General features: G+C 42.4%; 1 long non-coding RNA gene across 1 annotated transcript; it reads right to left on the bottom strand.

The window, feature by feature from the left end:
• Positions 1-7,350: 7,350 nt before the first annotated feature.
• On the bottom strand, positions 7,351-8,317 carry LOC131229020 (uncharacterized). Its single transcript, XR_009163135.1, has 4 exons — positions 8,126-8,317; positions 7,869-7,997; positions 7,523-7,601; positions 7,351-7,400 (listed from the first exon to the last, which is right to left on the bottom strand). It is a non-coding gene; the product is annotated as an uncharacterized LOC131229020 (long non-coding RNA).
• Positions 8,318-17,214: the final 8,897 nt, after the last annotated feature.

Below are 17,214 nucleotides of genomic sequence, written 5' to 3'. Positions count from 1 at the left end.
CAAATTGCCGCCCCATCGCGCGCAACAAGGTGAGTAGAAGAGACCTCATTATCCGCCTGCCAATATCAGGCCCGGCTCGTCGATAGCGGACCCATTTCTCGAGCTGGTCAGACTCAGCCTAGCATTGCCCCCTCCTCTCGGGCAGGTAAGGTCGTACCCCCTTCCAACCGACCACGACACAGTGGGAGACGCGACCTAACTGTATACGGCCCTCATGCGCTCATGCATCCACTCGGTCTAGACGTTGGAGCAACCTCTGGAACCAAGAGGGTTTAGGGACTTTCACCCAGGGATATCTATAGCACCCCATGTAGAACAGATTTTTGGTGTTCCATCTGGCCATCCACAAAATACCTGTAGAGGCTACGACCCTGATGTCGCTAGGGCGTATAGTGATCACAATGCAAAATGCATGAGTCATACAATCCAATCATGCATCACTCCTACGCATACCATGCGCTCAGATGAGACAATCTCTGCCTATCAGGGAGTTTCATAACAACCTGCCTAATGACATATGCAATGGTCAACCACATCTCATAACAAACATGCAGATGATGCGTATGGGCATGTATCATAATGCTATGCTGTCAAATACTCATAATCGATATCAATAACCAGCATCGACAATCAACCTCTAAAATAAGGTCATTTGACCAACATTGCCCCTAAGGAATGGCCCACATAAAGCCTAACATATAGTGGACCCGTGGCCTCACACAAGGGCCTAATACACATCACGATGGGCCTCATATAGGTCTCGACAATCGGCCTCGACCATTGAAATCAGCCTCAGCAATCGGAATTGACCTATATAATCGGCCTCGACAAATCGGAGTCGATACTCGGCCTCGACAATCGGAATCGGCAAATCGGTCACGTCAATCGGAATCGGCAAATCGGTCACGACAATCAGGATCGATCAGAATCGGCAAATCGGGATCGATCGATAATTAGAGTCAGCAAATCGGTCACGTCAATCGGAATCAGCAATCGGCTACGACAAGCAGGATCGATCGAAATCAAAATCGACAAATCGGTCACGACAATCGGGATCGATCAATAATCAGAATCGGTAAATCAGTCACGACAATCGGAATCGGCAATCGGCTACGGCAATCGGGATCGATCGATAATCAGAATTGGCAAATCAGTCACGACAATCGGGATCGATCGATAATCAGAGTCGGCAAATCGGTCACGACAATAGGGATCGATCAATAATCAAGGTCGACAAATCGGTCACGACAATCGAGACTCGATAATCAGAATCGACAAATCGGTCACGACAATCGGGATCGATCAATAATCAAAGTCGGCAAATCGGTCATGACAATAGGGATCGATCAATAATCAAAGTCGGCAAATCGGTCACGACAATCGAGACTCGATAATCAGAATCGGCAAATCGGTCACGACAATCGGGATCGATCAATAATCAAAGTCGGCAAATCGGTCACGACAATAGGGATCGATCAATAATCAAAGTCGGCAAATCGGTCACGACAATAGGGATCGATCAATAATCAAAGTCGGCAAATCGGTCACGACAATCGAGACTCGATAATCAGAATCGGCAAATCGGTCACGACAATCGGGATCGATCAATAATCAAAGTCGGCAAATCGGTCACGACAATAGGGATTGATCAATAATCAAGTCGGCAAATCGGTCACAACAATAGGGATCGATCAATAATCAAAGTCGGCAAATCGGTCACGACAATAGGGATCGATCAATAATCAAAGTCGGCAAATCGGTCACGACAATCGAGACTCGATAATCAGAATCGGCAAATCGGTCACGACAATCGGGATCGATCAATAATCAAAGTCGGCAAATCGGTCACGACAATAGGGATCGATCAATAATCAAGTCGGCAAATCGGTCACGACAATAGGGATCGATCAATAATCAAGTCGGCAAATCGGTCACGACAATCGAGACTCGATAATCAGAATCGGCAAATCGGTCACGACAATCGGGATCGATCAATAATCAAAGTCGTCAAATCGGTCACGACAATAGGGATCGATCAATAATCAAAGTCGACAAATCGGTCACGACAATAGGGACTCAATAATCAGAATCGACAAATCGGTCACGATAATCAGTCATAACAATCGGAATCGGTAAGAATGAGCTTAACAAGGCTTAAGGGAAGGTCACATGAGGACATTTAACCATCATTGCCCATCAATGTGGACATCTAACCAACATTGCTCCCAAGGAGTGGCCCACATAAGGGATTCATACGCAACGTAACGGCCACACATACATCACATCGGGCCTCAAATACATCGCAATGGGCCACAACCCATGGGCCTCGAATACACAATAGGTGGGCCCTACACATGGGTCTCATATGCATCAAATGGGCCACGTATCTGGGTCTCGAATACATCAAATGGGCCTTGCCCATGGGCTTCAGATACATTTTAATGGGCCTCGAATACACCACAATAAGCTACAACCCATGGGCTTTAAATACACAATAGGTGGGCCTTGCACCTGGGCCTCAAATATATCATATGGGCCGCATCGCATGGGCCTCAATACTGGGCCTCATATATTAAGTGGGCCTCGTTACATGGGCCTAACAATACAAACGGGTAGGCCCCGCCCACGGGACAAAATACATCGTGATGGGCCGCACCATTGGGCCTCATATGCATCAAATGGGCCACGTATCTGGGTCTCGAATACATCAAATGGGCCTTACACATAGGCCTAATAAATATCACAATGAGCCACGACATATGGGCCGGAAGTACATCTCATTGGGCTTTACCAAATGGGCTGGAAATACATCACAATGGCCCCATCATATGGGCCATAAATACACAACAGGTGGGCCCTGCACATGGGCCTCAAATACATCACCATACATATCGCAATGGGTCGCATCTCATGGGCCTGTTCACATCAAGTGGGCCGTATATCGGGCCCCATATACATCACATTAGGCCACCCAGCAAGTGGGCCTTGCGCCTAACAAATGGGTCCCACCAGGTGAACCACCTGGACGTACAACACATGCATTGAGAGGGCCGCACGGGCCAAGGAAAATGGACAGATGGTGTGGTTAAAACACATACATCAGGGTGGGCCACGTCCAGTGCTGCTGGACAGCTCGAATCCAATACATACATTAAGACGGGGCAGGACAACACTGTTCAAACGGTCCAGCACCGTCCAGATCATGCGATGACCTCCGAACCGGGTGGCCTACCAACCAATCTGCTTCCCAGGTGGGCCCACACGTGTGGGACCAACGAGCTTGGGTGGACGGCTGGCATAAAACACGTACATCGTGGTGGCATCCCACCGTCCCAATCATGTGGACGGTGAGGATGAGACTCATGCATCACGGTGTAATCCACACGTGTGGATTAAGCCGCCCACTCCATTGCAGACTCCACCATCCAGCTTTTCTGGACGGTGAATATACAACATATTAAAAAGGGTGGTCCCACGTCCTTGCTCAAAGCGGACGGATGGTTTGGATTTAAACCAACATAAGGTGGCTACTCAAAGCTCCTGCCCGTCCTTGCAAATAGTATAGACGGTTTGCATGGAAATCATCCATCAGCGGTGGGTCCCACCGTCCAGACCTCTGGATGGTGAGGATTGCACCTCGCAGCTGACCGTAGTACAACTACTACATATAGCTGATGTAGATACGTTGGCCAGCTAGCCAGCAACAAAGGTGGGTCCCACGTGGGGCCCACAGAAATATTATATATATATATATATATATATATATAATACTATATAATATTATATTATAAATATGTATATATATTTATATATATATATACAAGAAGGGGGGGTGTCTAGATCCACCGTCCAGACAATGGACGGGTGGATGGACGGTGTTGATAAAACGTTGATGGACGGCGTTGGTAAATCACATACTCCATGTGGTCTTCCAAGTGCATGTGGGTCCCGCGGCTGCTGTGCAGCATTGATAAAATACATATATCACGGCGTGGCCGCCACAGATGGACTGCTGGATATAAGTCACGTACATCAGGGTGGGGTCCACCATCTGCTGGGGTGACGTGGATAAGACACGTGTGTCATATGTGGGCCCCATGATGGTACAGATATAACACATATATCATGGTGGGTCCTCACAGCAGGACGACATGGATACACCATGCATCAAGGTGGGGTCCACGGCGGCCCACCAACTTTGGATCTGACCAATATTTGTATTTTTTTTCCTTTGTCAGATCTGTCCCAAAAGAAAAAAAGAGCAGCAACATGGTGGGCCTCAAGATCAGACGGTGTGGATCTAATCCATCCATCAAGGTGGGCCATCATTTACAAAAGGAGAGAGAAAGAAGAAGAGAGAGAAAAAAAAAATCATGTGATGGAGGGGCCCCACCACTATGGGTCCCTCATACATGATACAAAGCATACGTCAAGATGGGTCCCACCATATGTGGGCCCTCTAATCATTAAACCCAAACAAAAAAAATCACTCACCTAAGATCTCTTCTTCTTTCTTCCGCCAATGCGATCTAGAGCTCGAATGGGTATGATTCATCGGTTGAGATCGGCTTTAAAGGATTGGATTAGATGGTAGGGAGTGGGCCACACAATGCTCCTCTCATGGAGAACCATGGACGTGGGGTGCTCTCATGGTGCTTGTGAGAGCAAAATGAGAGAGAGAGGATGTAAGAAAGAGAGGGATGGGTGAGTGATGGGGTGAGTGATGGGTGAGTGATGGGTGTACTTGAAAAGTGATGGGTGGAGAGAGGGAGAGTTGACTTTGGGTTGCTTTTTGAGTAAGGTGACATGTACTTGATTGATTTGACCTATGTAGAGATTCTCTCGGTATTGCAACGTGCGACGTTTCCTCGAACTGAACGCGGGCTCACATCTCCTGGCCTGGGTATCGCCTCGGCGCGCGAGACGCAACGTCAGAACCGTGACGACGGCGCGGTCACACTGGTACAAGTCTCGGGTCGAGCCGACTCTGGAATACAAAATACGATTCGGGGTCGCACGCAACTGCCGATAAAAGATCGCGGGTCGCCGGAATTCGACCGAAAAGACCGCGGAAGCCTACGGAACGGTACGAGCTAGGACACGGGTCTTACAACCCATCCTTATTTCTGCGCACCACTGCTCGCGGAATTGTCATTGTCCTCGTTTATGTTGATGACCTACTTCTGACTGGTAGTGATGCGACTGGCATCTCGGCTTTAAAGGAAGTTCTGCAATCCTCCTTCAAGATGAAAGATCTCGGCAATCTCACATACTTTCTTGGGCTTGAAATTTCACGTTCTAAACGTGGGATCATATTCAGCCAGGGTAAATATACCAAGGATCTTCTTGCCCTGGCATCATTGACGGATCAGAAGACAGTTCAGACTCCCCTAGAACTTAATGTTCAATATGGCCGTGATAATGGTGATCTGCTCACACAACCCGACTTATACTGCCGTTTGGTTGAGAGTCTAGTTTATTTAACTATGACTCGCCCTGATATTGCCTACGCTGTCCAAGTCGCCAATCAGTTTGTTTCTGCTCCTCGGACTCTTCATATGACTGCGATGTTGCGCATCCTACGGTACTTATGTGGAACCCTAGATCGATCTCTATTCTTCTCCTCCACGGTGACTCTGGATCTTCGTGCTTATTTGGATGCTGATTGTGCTGGTTTCGCTCTCACACGACAATCTACCACTGGCTACTATGTTTTTCTCTGCACTTCTCTCATCTCTTAGCAGTGCAAGAAGTAGGCCACTGTTTCCAAATCAAGCACAGAAGCCGAGTATCGGGCGATGTCCGCTGCATGTAGTGAGCTTGTCTGGTTACGTGGACTTCTTTTTGACTTGGGTGTTCCTCTGCAGAATCCTACTTCGCTCCATGTTGATAATTTAAGTGTCATTCAAATTGCCTCTAATCCGGTTTTTCATGAACGGACAAAGCATATTGAAATTAATTGTCACTTTATCCGCGAGAAATTTCAGTCTGGGCTCATTTCTCCTCCACATGTTGCATCCCATGATCAGATTGCAGACATTTTTACCAAGTCCCTAACTTCTGCACGTTTCTCATTTCTAGTTGGCAAACTATTACTTGTCGATGACCAGCGTTAGTTTGAGGGGGGATGTTAGACAGGCTCACTTACCTTGTATAGTTAGTTTCCATATGTAGAGGATTCCGATTTCCGATTTCATTATTTTTCTTGTATAGATTATTATAATCTCTATATATTCAACCCCTTTGGGTTGTCTCAAATACAGAAAAGCTTTAGCTCCTCTCGGTTGTCACAAGCTGCATAGCACTGGATATGATTTCAAAATGAGAACCATCCTACATTTCTTCTAACACACTTTAATGCATTATACAACATATTTAAGTTAAAGTAGCTTTATTAAGCTCTATTCACTAACAATAAATGCAACTTACATTAAACAACAAAGTTTCAAACATTGAATGCAAGTTTATTTACAGTGGAATTAGAACAGTAACTCTTTTTGGGCAGCAACTTGAGAGATATGGAAAGAACTGAGATACACATACCCAGTAAACCCACTATCTATTCCAATCTGAAATGCAGGATCGTCCAAATGCCTTGTCAACTCCGGTACCACAATAGTATTTTGCAGAAAACTAACACACAAAAAATGTATTTTGCAGGCCCCAAATGTTAAATTGTGACAATTAAGCACACCTGCAAAATCCGGGCAATAATTTAAAAATGCAATTCTGACGGATTCTTGAATTTCTTAAACATGCAAAAATATATCATCTGACTTTGTGGCTTCACTTTTTAGATTTTGAATCATCATAGAAACAGTAACAAACTTTTTTTTAATCAACTAAATGTAACCAGAATGAAATAAAGAGTCTAATGTTTTTGCATTTGGTACGTCTCCAACATCAGATATGCCAAAGTTCATCAGAAGCTAAAAAAATAAAATAAAATGGAGATATGCAAGCAGAACGGCTCAAAACTTGGCTAAGGCCCCAGCGAATTCATTAGATTCTGATGGGCCAAATAGAGAGGATCAACGAGCTGGATGTGAATGGTAACTTTTGGTCCAACAAGCTGGATGTGAGCATCTCTCATTAAATAAATCAACCAAAGTTCCTCGGAGTAAATCTACCCATCCTTTCTAATTTTTAGTTATAGACCTATACATTTGTGTATACAATACTAGATGCTTGTGGGACCCACAAACCAAGATAACCATCATCAATCAAGAGAGTGAAATAGTAGACCCCAAAAACTAAAATAACCATCATCATCATTAAAGTAATAGTAATTACCTCCCATTTCCAAGGATGGAACTCAAGGACACTTCCATGAAGAGACATGTCTAGATGTACAACACTGAAAACTAGGAGGACCTTCCATCCACATGGAATTGAATAATCTGGACCACAGAAATTGAGTTTCTTAATACAAATTGTGGGAACATTATAATAAATGTGCTCTTACATGCATGATTCTATAAACATATATACAAAAAAGGTCCATGGCAGGTGGATTGTTTACCTTAAAATCTAACATCCTTGAGGGCCTTTCGGTGCACAAACTTGACTATGTTCCCACATCTGAGAGCTTCATTAATGACCTTCAATTAAAAAAAACATTAAAAATCATACACATCATTGGAAACAGGCTAGAAAGTGAGAGAAAAAATAATAATAAAAAGAACATTGAGGACAGATAGAAGAAGCAATAAACAAAAAGTGCTAATCTAGCATGTGTGTTTTGCACCATTCATTAAAAGTAGGCAAGTAGGCTGATCCACTATCAAGCTTTTTAGCTTGAGTTTGAGCTACAATTCTACATGTGGGCCCATTTTGATTTGTGAATGACGTCCAATCTAATTAACTACCTTTGGGCTTCTTCATGTTCTCCTTGTCACTCAAAAGAAACTCACTTGATCCGATTGATGGTATAGGGTGATCCAATTGAAAATACTGTCCAGAAAGAAAGCATTCATTGAATGCACAACAATCAATTGCTGCCACACAAGATAAGGTGAAAATACTTCATTAAAACAAAATGACTAAAGGTCTAAAAAATGAAAGCAATTTCATCTACTTTGGGAGAGAACAAATTAATAAAACAAATGATACCACATAGTCATACCTTGTTTGGAGCTGAACAGTAGACTGACCATTGACAGGAGGGCCCTTTCGTGCCACAACAGCCTCAACAATTTCGTGCCAGCATCCAAATGTTCCCCTGTTCAGCAACAGCCAACAAACGTGAAATGGGCCCACTTCATGACATGATATCTAATTCATATGCCAACGGATCAATGGTGGATTCCTTATTGCCCAAAATATCATTAGTAGCTGTTGTTTTTGTTGGGTGGCCCAATCAGTGTGTACATGGCCCACTTTTATCACGTGTGTGGTTGATTAGCATGGCTCTAAATGAAACAACAATAAGATCTTCCCAATTAGTCACCGTTTCAAATTCTACATTGGAGTAGGGTCCCTGAATCTAGATGGTTCATTTTCTATTTTCAGTGTCCGTGTGCTTGATGGCTAGGCGTGCTCTTTTTTTTTTTTCCTTCTTCTTCTTCTTTTTTTTTTTTTTTTTCCTGCCACAGCTCATCAATAGTGTGGCCCACCAGATGGACCATCCACATTCACTGACTGAGCAATGCTGGTTAGGAGCATGAGTTAATAAGGTCAGCCCCAAATAAAAGAATGCACACAAAGACACTCAACCTAGTCTTAAAACCTTGATGGGCATGGACATGAGTTGCGGTTTGACCGGTAAAACAGGTAGGGACAGTTGACCCATTAGGATTTTGGCCTGATGGGGGATTCTACAAATTAGGCCCTTGGTATGGTGATCGAACACTGTCCTACCAAGATCTGACTGCCTATCAGTTGCATCACTTGGAATGAGATATGGTCCTATGGATCTGACGCATCCAAACATGCATTCATTGCTTGTACAGAGCTTTTACATAATAATTATATAAAAAAAAATCATTTAATCTCATATTCAAGTTGTAGTAACAAGGAAATCAACAAAACCCTAGAAATTTAAGGGAGAGAGAACCTTTGAAGAGGAAGAAGCCTCAATGTTAGGGGGAGTGGGGGCGAGGGAGAACTGGTGGAGGTAGCGCTGCTGAAGATCCGGTGCTATTGAAGGAGGTGTGAAGGCGTGGGAGCTCAAGAGAGGGAGAGGGAGACGGCGAGGGCGAGGGACCTCGAGAGAGGGAGAGAGAGATGGCGAGGGCGCTAACGGTGGGAACGGAGAGAGAGGGGGGATTGAGGAACGGAGAGAGAGAGGGAGGAAGATGAGAGAATGAAAAAAGGAACGGAGAGAGAGAGAGAGAGAGAGAGAGAGAGAGAGAGAGAGAGAGAGAGAGAGATGGGGGAAGATTTGGGCACGGCTCTGTTTTGAGCGCGCGCCCAATTTTGAGCGTTGGGCCATGGACGGTCCTCTCAGGGCTTCATGGGGCCCATCATGATGTATTTGCTTAATTCATTCCATCCATTAATTTTACTAAAATATTTTAGTTTATAGTCTCAAAAATAAAGTATACTGAAGGTGCAAGTGGACCACACCATAGGAAGCATATGTGATTTAATATCCATGTTTCCTACCGTGTGGTCCATTTTAGCGTTCGATCTAGCTGATTTTTGGTTTCATGCCTTATAATAATATTTCATAATATATGTACGGCTTAGATAGAACACATATAATTTTTTAGGCCTTATAGGGCGCCTTACACCACCATTAAGTATTAATGGTGTGGTACATTTTTAGCTACGGATTAAATCTGTAGTATATATAGATACGGTTTAAATCTGCAGCAAAAAGCTAATGTGGTCTGTATCCTTTGCCCTTTTTTTAGCAGTGATGGCTTCTACATTAACTTAGAAGCCGTTTCTCTTCTTCCTCTCTAATGAAAAATTCATTGTGCCTGCATTGCATGCTCCATTCGTGCCATCTGTTGCCATTATAGTTCAGGTCAAGGCAACATATCGACTAAGGTCCTTCATTCAACCAACGCCCACTTAATATGGGTAAGGCTACTTTTAAGGTCAGCATTGCCATAATGGTCCAACCCCCTGTTAAGGCAACATCAATAGTTAACATAATAAGAACAATCTAGGCCATTGCCAAGACTAAAGACTACTATAATGATCAAGGCCTCGATAGAGGTGAATGCTAGATTGTGAGGATCATGCTCACTTGGGTCCTTTTCAAGCTTATGGCCATGTGATTATTTAGTCTAACTTGAGATATGAAATATTTAACTTACAGTTGTCACTAGCCACCTTACAGAATTTATAAAAACCGGAGAATATTAAGATTTCTTGTATTATAATAACTCTTGATGATAGAGAAGGAAGGTATTAGGCACCTTCTCAGCTCCCACATATAGGTGTGGTCTTTACTTTGCAGCATTCAATGGGATTACAAAGGATTTGATTAATCTAATGTTAAACCGATGATAAATGAATGATATGAAATGCAGTAGTGCAATGTCCAACTTAAGAGTAAGAGTAAGGGATCCGTGCAATGTCAACTTAAGAGTGAGAGTAAGCGATCAAAACATAGGTAATCTATCAGACCCATTAATCTAAAAGAGATAATAAAGAAAATAAAAATAAATGCAAAGTACAGTGTCAAACTCAAGATTGGAAGGGATGGAAACATAGGTAATTTGTTAGTACTCGATTACCTAAGGGCCTGTTTGATTTTCAAACCCATGGTAAATACATTGAAAATTATTAATAATTAGTAATACCAATGCTTTGATTTGACGTTTGCTTTTTTAGTGCTAAAACCAATAAATATGTATGGCCCACCGTGATATATGTGGCGTAGATAAGACATAAATCATGATGAGCCCTCATAGTTTACTCAATACACACTCTACGTCCCATGTTGGCCGGGACACCAGTAATTCACCACTAACGAATGACTAGAATCTTCTACGGCAGCTGTTCTCAAGTAGCAGAGAACATCTGAGTTGGGGCCAACAATCTACTTCGTCCATCGTATTCTTTTTTCTATTGAAGGTCTCGGGGCCAAAATTCAGTGAGATCCACGACTAAGTGGGCCACATCACAGGGACAATGGGGATGGAATGCCAACCATGTGTTCCTCTATCGGGCCACAATGGTGTTGATCTACAATCCCCGCATGTTCCGAGTTCAGGACAGGCTGGGGCTACAAGGGGTTGCCGTGATGTATGGCTTTTATCCATACAGTCCATTCATTTATCCATATCATTTTAGATCATGAGACCTAAAATATGTCAGATTCAAGGCTCAAGTGGAACACACAGTGGGGATTAAATGCTCACCGTTGAAAATTTCTTGAGGATCACATGACCTTATGCACAGGTTGGCTGGAAAATAAGCAATACGTTGGGCCCTAGGAAGGTTTCAACGGTGTGCAACAACAGTAGGCATCATTAGTGGTCCACTTAAGCCTTGAATCTGACTTATTTTTGGGTTAATAACCTAAAATGATATGAAAAAACGGATGAATGGTGCAGATAAAATCCATACATCACTGTGGACCTTTGGAGCCCGAGACTGTCCCCAGCTCGGAAGGAAGCGGATTGGCTGGTGTACCACACAGCAGCTAGAGATCAAAGTTACATGGGCCCGACAGTGATGTATTTATTATATTTATACCGTTCATGTATTTTTAGAGATCATTTTAGAGCATTATCTAAAAAATGAATCATATCCAAAGATCATCTGGACCACACCACAAATATTAGCGGAGATAATGATTTTCACCGTTAAAAAATTCGTAGGGCCCACCATAATGTTTATTTTCCATCCAATCTGTTCATAAGGTCACAAAGACCTGAATTAAGAGGAAAACAAATTTCATATTGATTCAAAACTTCTGTGACTCCAAAAAAGGTTTCAATGGTAGACGTTCAATCCCCCACTGCTTTTTTCAGTGTGGTCCATAGTTAGATCTCTCTTATTTTTCATCTCAAGCCTTAAGACAAGCTCGCCGAATGAATAGGCGGTTTAGATATAACAAATACCTCATGATCAGACCTACATAACTTGCTGACATCAATACACCAGCTATATAGCAGGTAGAGGTGGGCATCGGACTGAGTTGGATCGGATTCGGCCCAACCCGACCAGATTCGAAATTTGTAGAGCTTGATCCGAACTCGTTCCGATCCGGGACCGAGTCTGGATCATCTAACTCGAACAGATTCGAACTTCTGTTGACCTGAATCGATTCGGGTCCGACGCAGTCAGGAAAACCGAGTCAGATCGGATTGGGGAAGGCTTGAATCGTTCGTTTTTTCTAACGGCATGAAAATCATTATTATCAGTGTTTCGTATGGTGCGATCTACTTGATTATTGAATTCACTTAAAATTTAGTATCAACTCCTTAAATGATCTGAAAAAACTGATGGACGGTGTAGATAAACCAAAAAAATTCACGATGGGCCCACATAATTTACTCAGTTGAATAAACACTACTGCTATGTAGCTTCTTGAAGAAGCTTTACACCGGTGATATAGCTTCTTGGAGAAGCTTTATAATTGCTACATGTAGCTAGCACCAGCTAGCCTACGAAATTGGATTGTGTAGCATGCTCTTATTGTGCCAAGTAAACTCAGTTGGGCCCATCGCGAATGCATGTGGTTTATCCACGTCATCCATTCGTTTTTCTAGATCATTTTATGGGTTCAACTCAAAATTGATGCATACACAAAGTTTAAGTGGGCCATACCACTGAAAAAAGTGGAACTATTGATTTCAACCGTTGAAAATTTTTTAAGGCCCCCAGTATGTTTATTTGTCATCCAACCTGTTCATAAGATGAGAAGGACATGGATGAATGGAAAACACAAATATCAGCTTGATCTAAAACCTCTGTTGTCCCCAAGAATTTTTCAACGATAGATGTTCAATTCACACAGTTTCCGGTGGTGTGGTCCATTTGAGGTTTGGATATAATTCATTTTTGGGACAAAGACCTAAAATTATGTGTTAAAAGAAATGGACGGAGGTATAATACACGAATGACACAGTGGGCCATGGAGTTTACTTATCGTACTGAGTTACTCAGTATGCAATCCGCTTCCCTAGCCTATAGGCTATAGCTGCTCTTGGTACGTGTTGTGCGAAGACAACACTAACGCTCCTCGATCTCCGAGTTGTGAGAACGATTCAAAGGAGATCAAAGTTACATCTTACGTGGGCCCCACAATGATGTATTTATTATATCTACACCGTTCATCTATTTTTACAGATGATTTTAAAGCATTATCCAAAAAAAAAGAATCATATCCAAAGATCATCTGGACCACACCATACATAGTAGCAATAGAGATAATGATTTTCACTGTTAAAAAATTTATAGGGCCCACTATAACATTTATTTTACATCCAATCTGTTTATAAGGTCAAAAGTAACTGAATGCATAGGAAAAATAAATTTCATAAGTTCATAAGTACTAAATGAAGAGGAAAAACAAATTTCATATTGATCCAAAATTTATGTGACCCTAAAAAGGGTTTCAATGGTAGACGTTCAATCACCTACTAATTTTTGAAGTGTGGTCTAGTTAATGGTTAGATTTGTCTTATTTTTTGTTTCAAGCCTTAAAACGAGCTAACCAAATGGATGGACGGTTTGGATATAACACATACCTCGTGATCAGACCCGTTACACCGGCCAATCCAATCAATCTGCTTCCGTCAACTTCGGGTGTGACCGTCAAGACACAGCCTGTAAACAGCTATATGCACCTGCTACGAGTACAACTCTCTCTCTTTCAAATTAAACTATATACCATTTCTCTGTATATATTTCTCTCCAGCAGAGAAATACCCTGAAGCTACGAAACCTAATAGCAAAAAAAGAAAGATTTGATCTATTAAAGAACATCTAATTAGCCTTCTTCGTACTTTTTTCTTCAACAGAGACAAAGGGGCAAATATATAGAGAGAGAGAGAGATATATATATATATATATATATATATATATATATATAGAGAGAGAGAGAGAAATGGAGTTGGGCGGGACTTTCTGGCGCTGAATGAAAAGCCTAGGCGATGAAATTTTTGTTTAGAGATATATTTGCATTCGACTTGGGTCGGGTCGGTTCGGACCATTTCGGTTCGAGTTTTCGGATTGGTTCTGTCCGGATACACCTCTATCCGAACCCGATCCGAAAATGATCGGATCTGAATTGGCAAACTCGATCAGGGCCGATCTAGGCCGTCGGTTCTGTTCGGAACGGTACCGAGTCGGGTCGAATCTACCGGATCGGATCTAACATACCCACCTCTAATAGCAGGTGTGAGGTACACCACCAATCCGCTCCCAGCTCGGAACAGGCACGGGTAGGACGCGGATTAGTGGGGCCTGCCATGATGTTACGTTGTATCGACACTGATGACACTGTCCATCCATTTGAAGAGATCATTTTAAATCATGATCTTAAAAAAAAGGTAGATCCAAAGCTGGAGTGGACCCACGATAGAAAACAGAGGGGAGAGTGACAGCCACCGTTGAAACCTTCCTCAGGTTCACCGTGATGTTTATTTGAGATTCAACTTATTAATTTGTAAGTGACAACACAAATATCAGCTGGATCGAAAACGTTTGTGGCTCTTTGAAGTTTTTAAAAGTGGGTGTCACTCTGCCCGCTGTTTTCTGTAGTGGGGTCCACTCGAACTTTGAATCTGACTTATTCTTTGGACCATGTCTTAATATGATCTCTACAAATGGATGGGCGGTGTGGATACAAAACATACATCATGTTGGGGCCACAGAACCTGATGACATCACTTCAGCAGGGAGTCTCGCTACTCATCGCGTCCGTAGCAAAACCGCTGAGGTAGTACCTAAACCGCGTCCGTTAGCCAGGTGTAATTTTCCGTACTGACTTGAAATTCAAAAATCATCAGGATCGAAGCAAAAGGTTTTAGAAGCAATTTTATAGTTTTCCCATTGATATTTGCCAATAATATTTTTTATCGGCACGATCTTTTCTATGTACGGCTTAAATAAGATTTATCCCCGAGAAAATGACTACTGTAGACAAAACCTTTTACCCAGCGGTTCTTATGAAGGAATACAAACTTAAGTTACCAACTTAGACTAGCACGTGCGGACAGCGACTTTGAGGACGAAACTACCCCTCCTTTTCACTGCGAAGACGAGCGCTGACGCTTCTCCAACTGACAGTTGTACGAACGGCTTAAAAGAGATCAAAGTTACATGGCCCCACAGCTATGTATCTATTATATCCACAACGTTCGTCCATATTTCGAGATCATTTCGGAGCATTATCCAAAAAAAAGAAAATCATATCCAATGATCAACTGGGCCACACCACACAGAGCAGCGGAAAATTGATTTTCATCGTTAAAACTTTTATAAGGCCCACCATAACATTTATTTTCCATCCAATCTATTCATAAGGCCACAAAGACCTGGATGAAGAGGAAAAACGATTTTCATGATGATCCAAAACTTGTGTGTCCCCTAAAAGGGTTTCAACGATAGACGTTCAAGTAGAATGGTAATGGCGTGTGGACAGAGATACAGATATAACTACGGTTATAATCCGTAGCTATAACAGTAAGTCGGGGATCAATAGTGGATTCCATGATTCCATCGCAAGTTGCTGTCCCTATCGGCGATTAATCGTGAACTTCACGATTCCACCCCCTATGGCTACGGATTATAACCGTAGCTATAACCGTATCCCAAAGCACTTTCTTTCTTTCTTTCTTAATCTTCTTTTTCTTTTTCTTTTTTTAACATGGAGAATTTTATTCTACCTACATTTTTTTCTAACACATATTTATATAAATATGTAAATATAAGCATATAAAAAAAATTCTCTTTTTTTTCATTTCTTTCTTTATTCATATAATAAGAATATTTTCTAAACCAAAATTAGTTACTTGACGTACCATATATAATTTTAGGGCTGAAAGTTGGGCGGACTCAACCTAACCAACCTGTAACCGACCCGACATTGGGTTGGGCTTAGTCAAGATGTATCGGGTTTAGTCTTGGGGTTGGGCCATACAAACATCAACTCAATAAAACTTGGGTTGGGCTTGGGTTGAAGTCTCGGGAATTACCAAGAAATGCATGGAAATGACCGTGAAATGAAGGAAAATGACCATGAAATGCATGTAAATGACCATGAAATGTATGGAAATGACCGTGAAATGAAGGGAAATGACCATGAAATGCATGGAAATGATCGTGAAATGAAATGGAATCGCTAGGATTGACCGTGAAATGCATGGAAATGACCATGAAGTGAAAGGAAATGACCGTGAAATGCATGGAAATGACCATGAAATGAAACGGAATCGCTGGGATTGATCATGAAATGCATGGAAATGACCGTGAAATGAAACGAAATCGCCGGGATTGCCCATGAAATGCATGGAAATGACCATGAAGTGAAGGAAATTGACCGTGAAATGCATGGAAATGACCGTGAATCAAAACGGAATCGCCAGGATTGACCATTAAATGCATGAAAATGACCGTGAAGTGAAGCGAATTGACCGTGAGTGAGGGAAGCTAGAAATTCAGCGAGATAACCTAAAAATTGAGTGAGGCTACCTACGAATTGAGTAAGGAACCCTAGAAATTGAGCGAGGCAACCTACGAATTGAGCGAGGGAACATAGGATTTAAGCGAGGGAAACTAGAAATTTAGCAAGGCAACCTAAAAATTGAGCGAGGAAACCTAGGAATTAAGCGAGGAAAGCTAGGAATTGAGCGAGGCAACCTAAAAATTGAGCGAGGCAACCTACGAATTAAGCGAGGAAAGTTAGAAATTGAGCAAGGCAACCTACGAATTGAGCGAGGGAACATAGGATTTGAGTGAGGGAAGCTAGAAATTCAGTGCGGCAACCTAAAAATTAAGCAAGGCAACCTAGGAATTGAGCGAAGGAAGCTAGAAATTGAGCAAGGCAACCTACGAATTGAGCAAGAGAAGCTAGAAATTCAGCGCGAAAACCTAAGAAATGAGCAAGGGAACATAGGATTTGAGCAAGGGAAGCTAGAAATTCAGCGAGGGAACCTACAGATTGAGTGAGGCAACTTATGAATTGAGTGAGGGAAGTTAGGAATTGAGCGAGGGAAGTTAGAAATTGAGCAAGGGAACCTACGGATTGAGCAAGGCAACCTAAGAATTGAGCGAGGGAAGCTAGGAATTAAGCGAGGGAACCAC

Source organism: Magnolia sinica, chromosome 16 (assembly GCF_029962835.1).
Source record: "Magnolia sinica isolate HGM2019 chromosome 16, MsV1, whole genome shotgun sequence".
NCBI classification, from domain to species: Eukaryota; Viridiplantae; Streptophyta; class Magnoliopsida; order Magnoliales; family Magnoliaceae; genus Magnolia; species Magnolia sinica.
The sequence above is the reverse complement of the archived record's forward strand: the minus strand, read 5'-3'. Positions and strand labels throughout refer to the sequence as shown.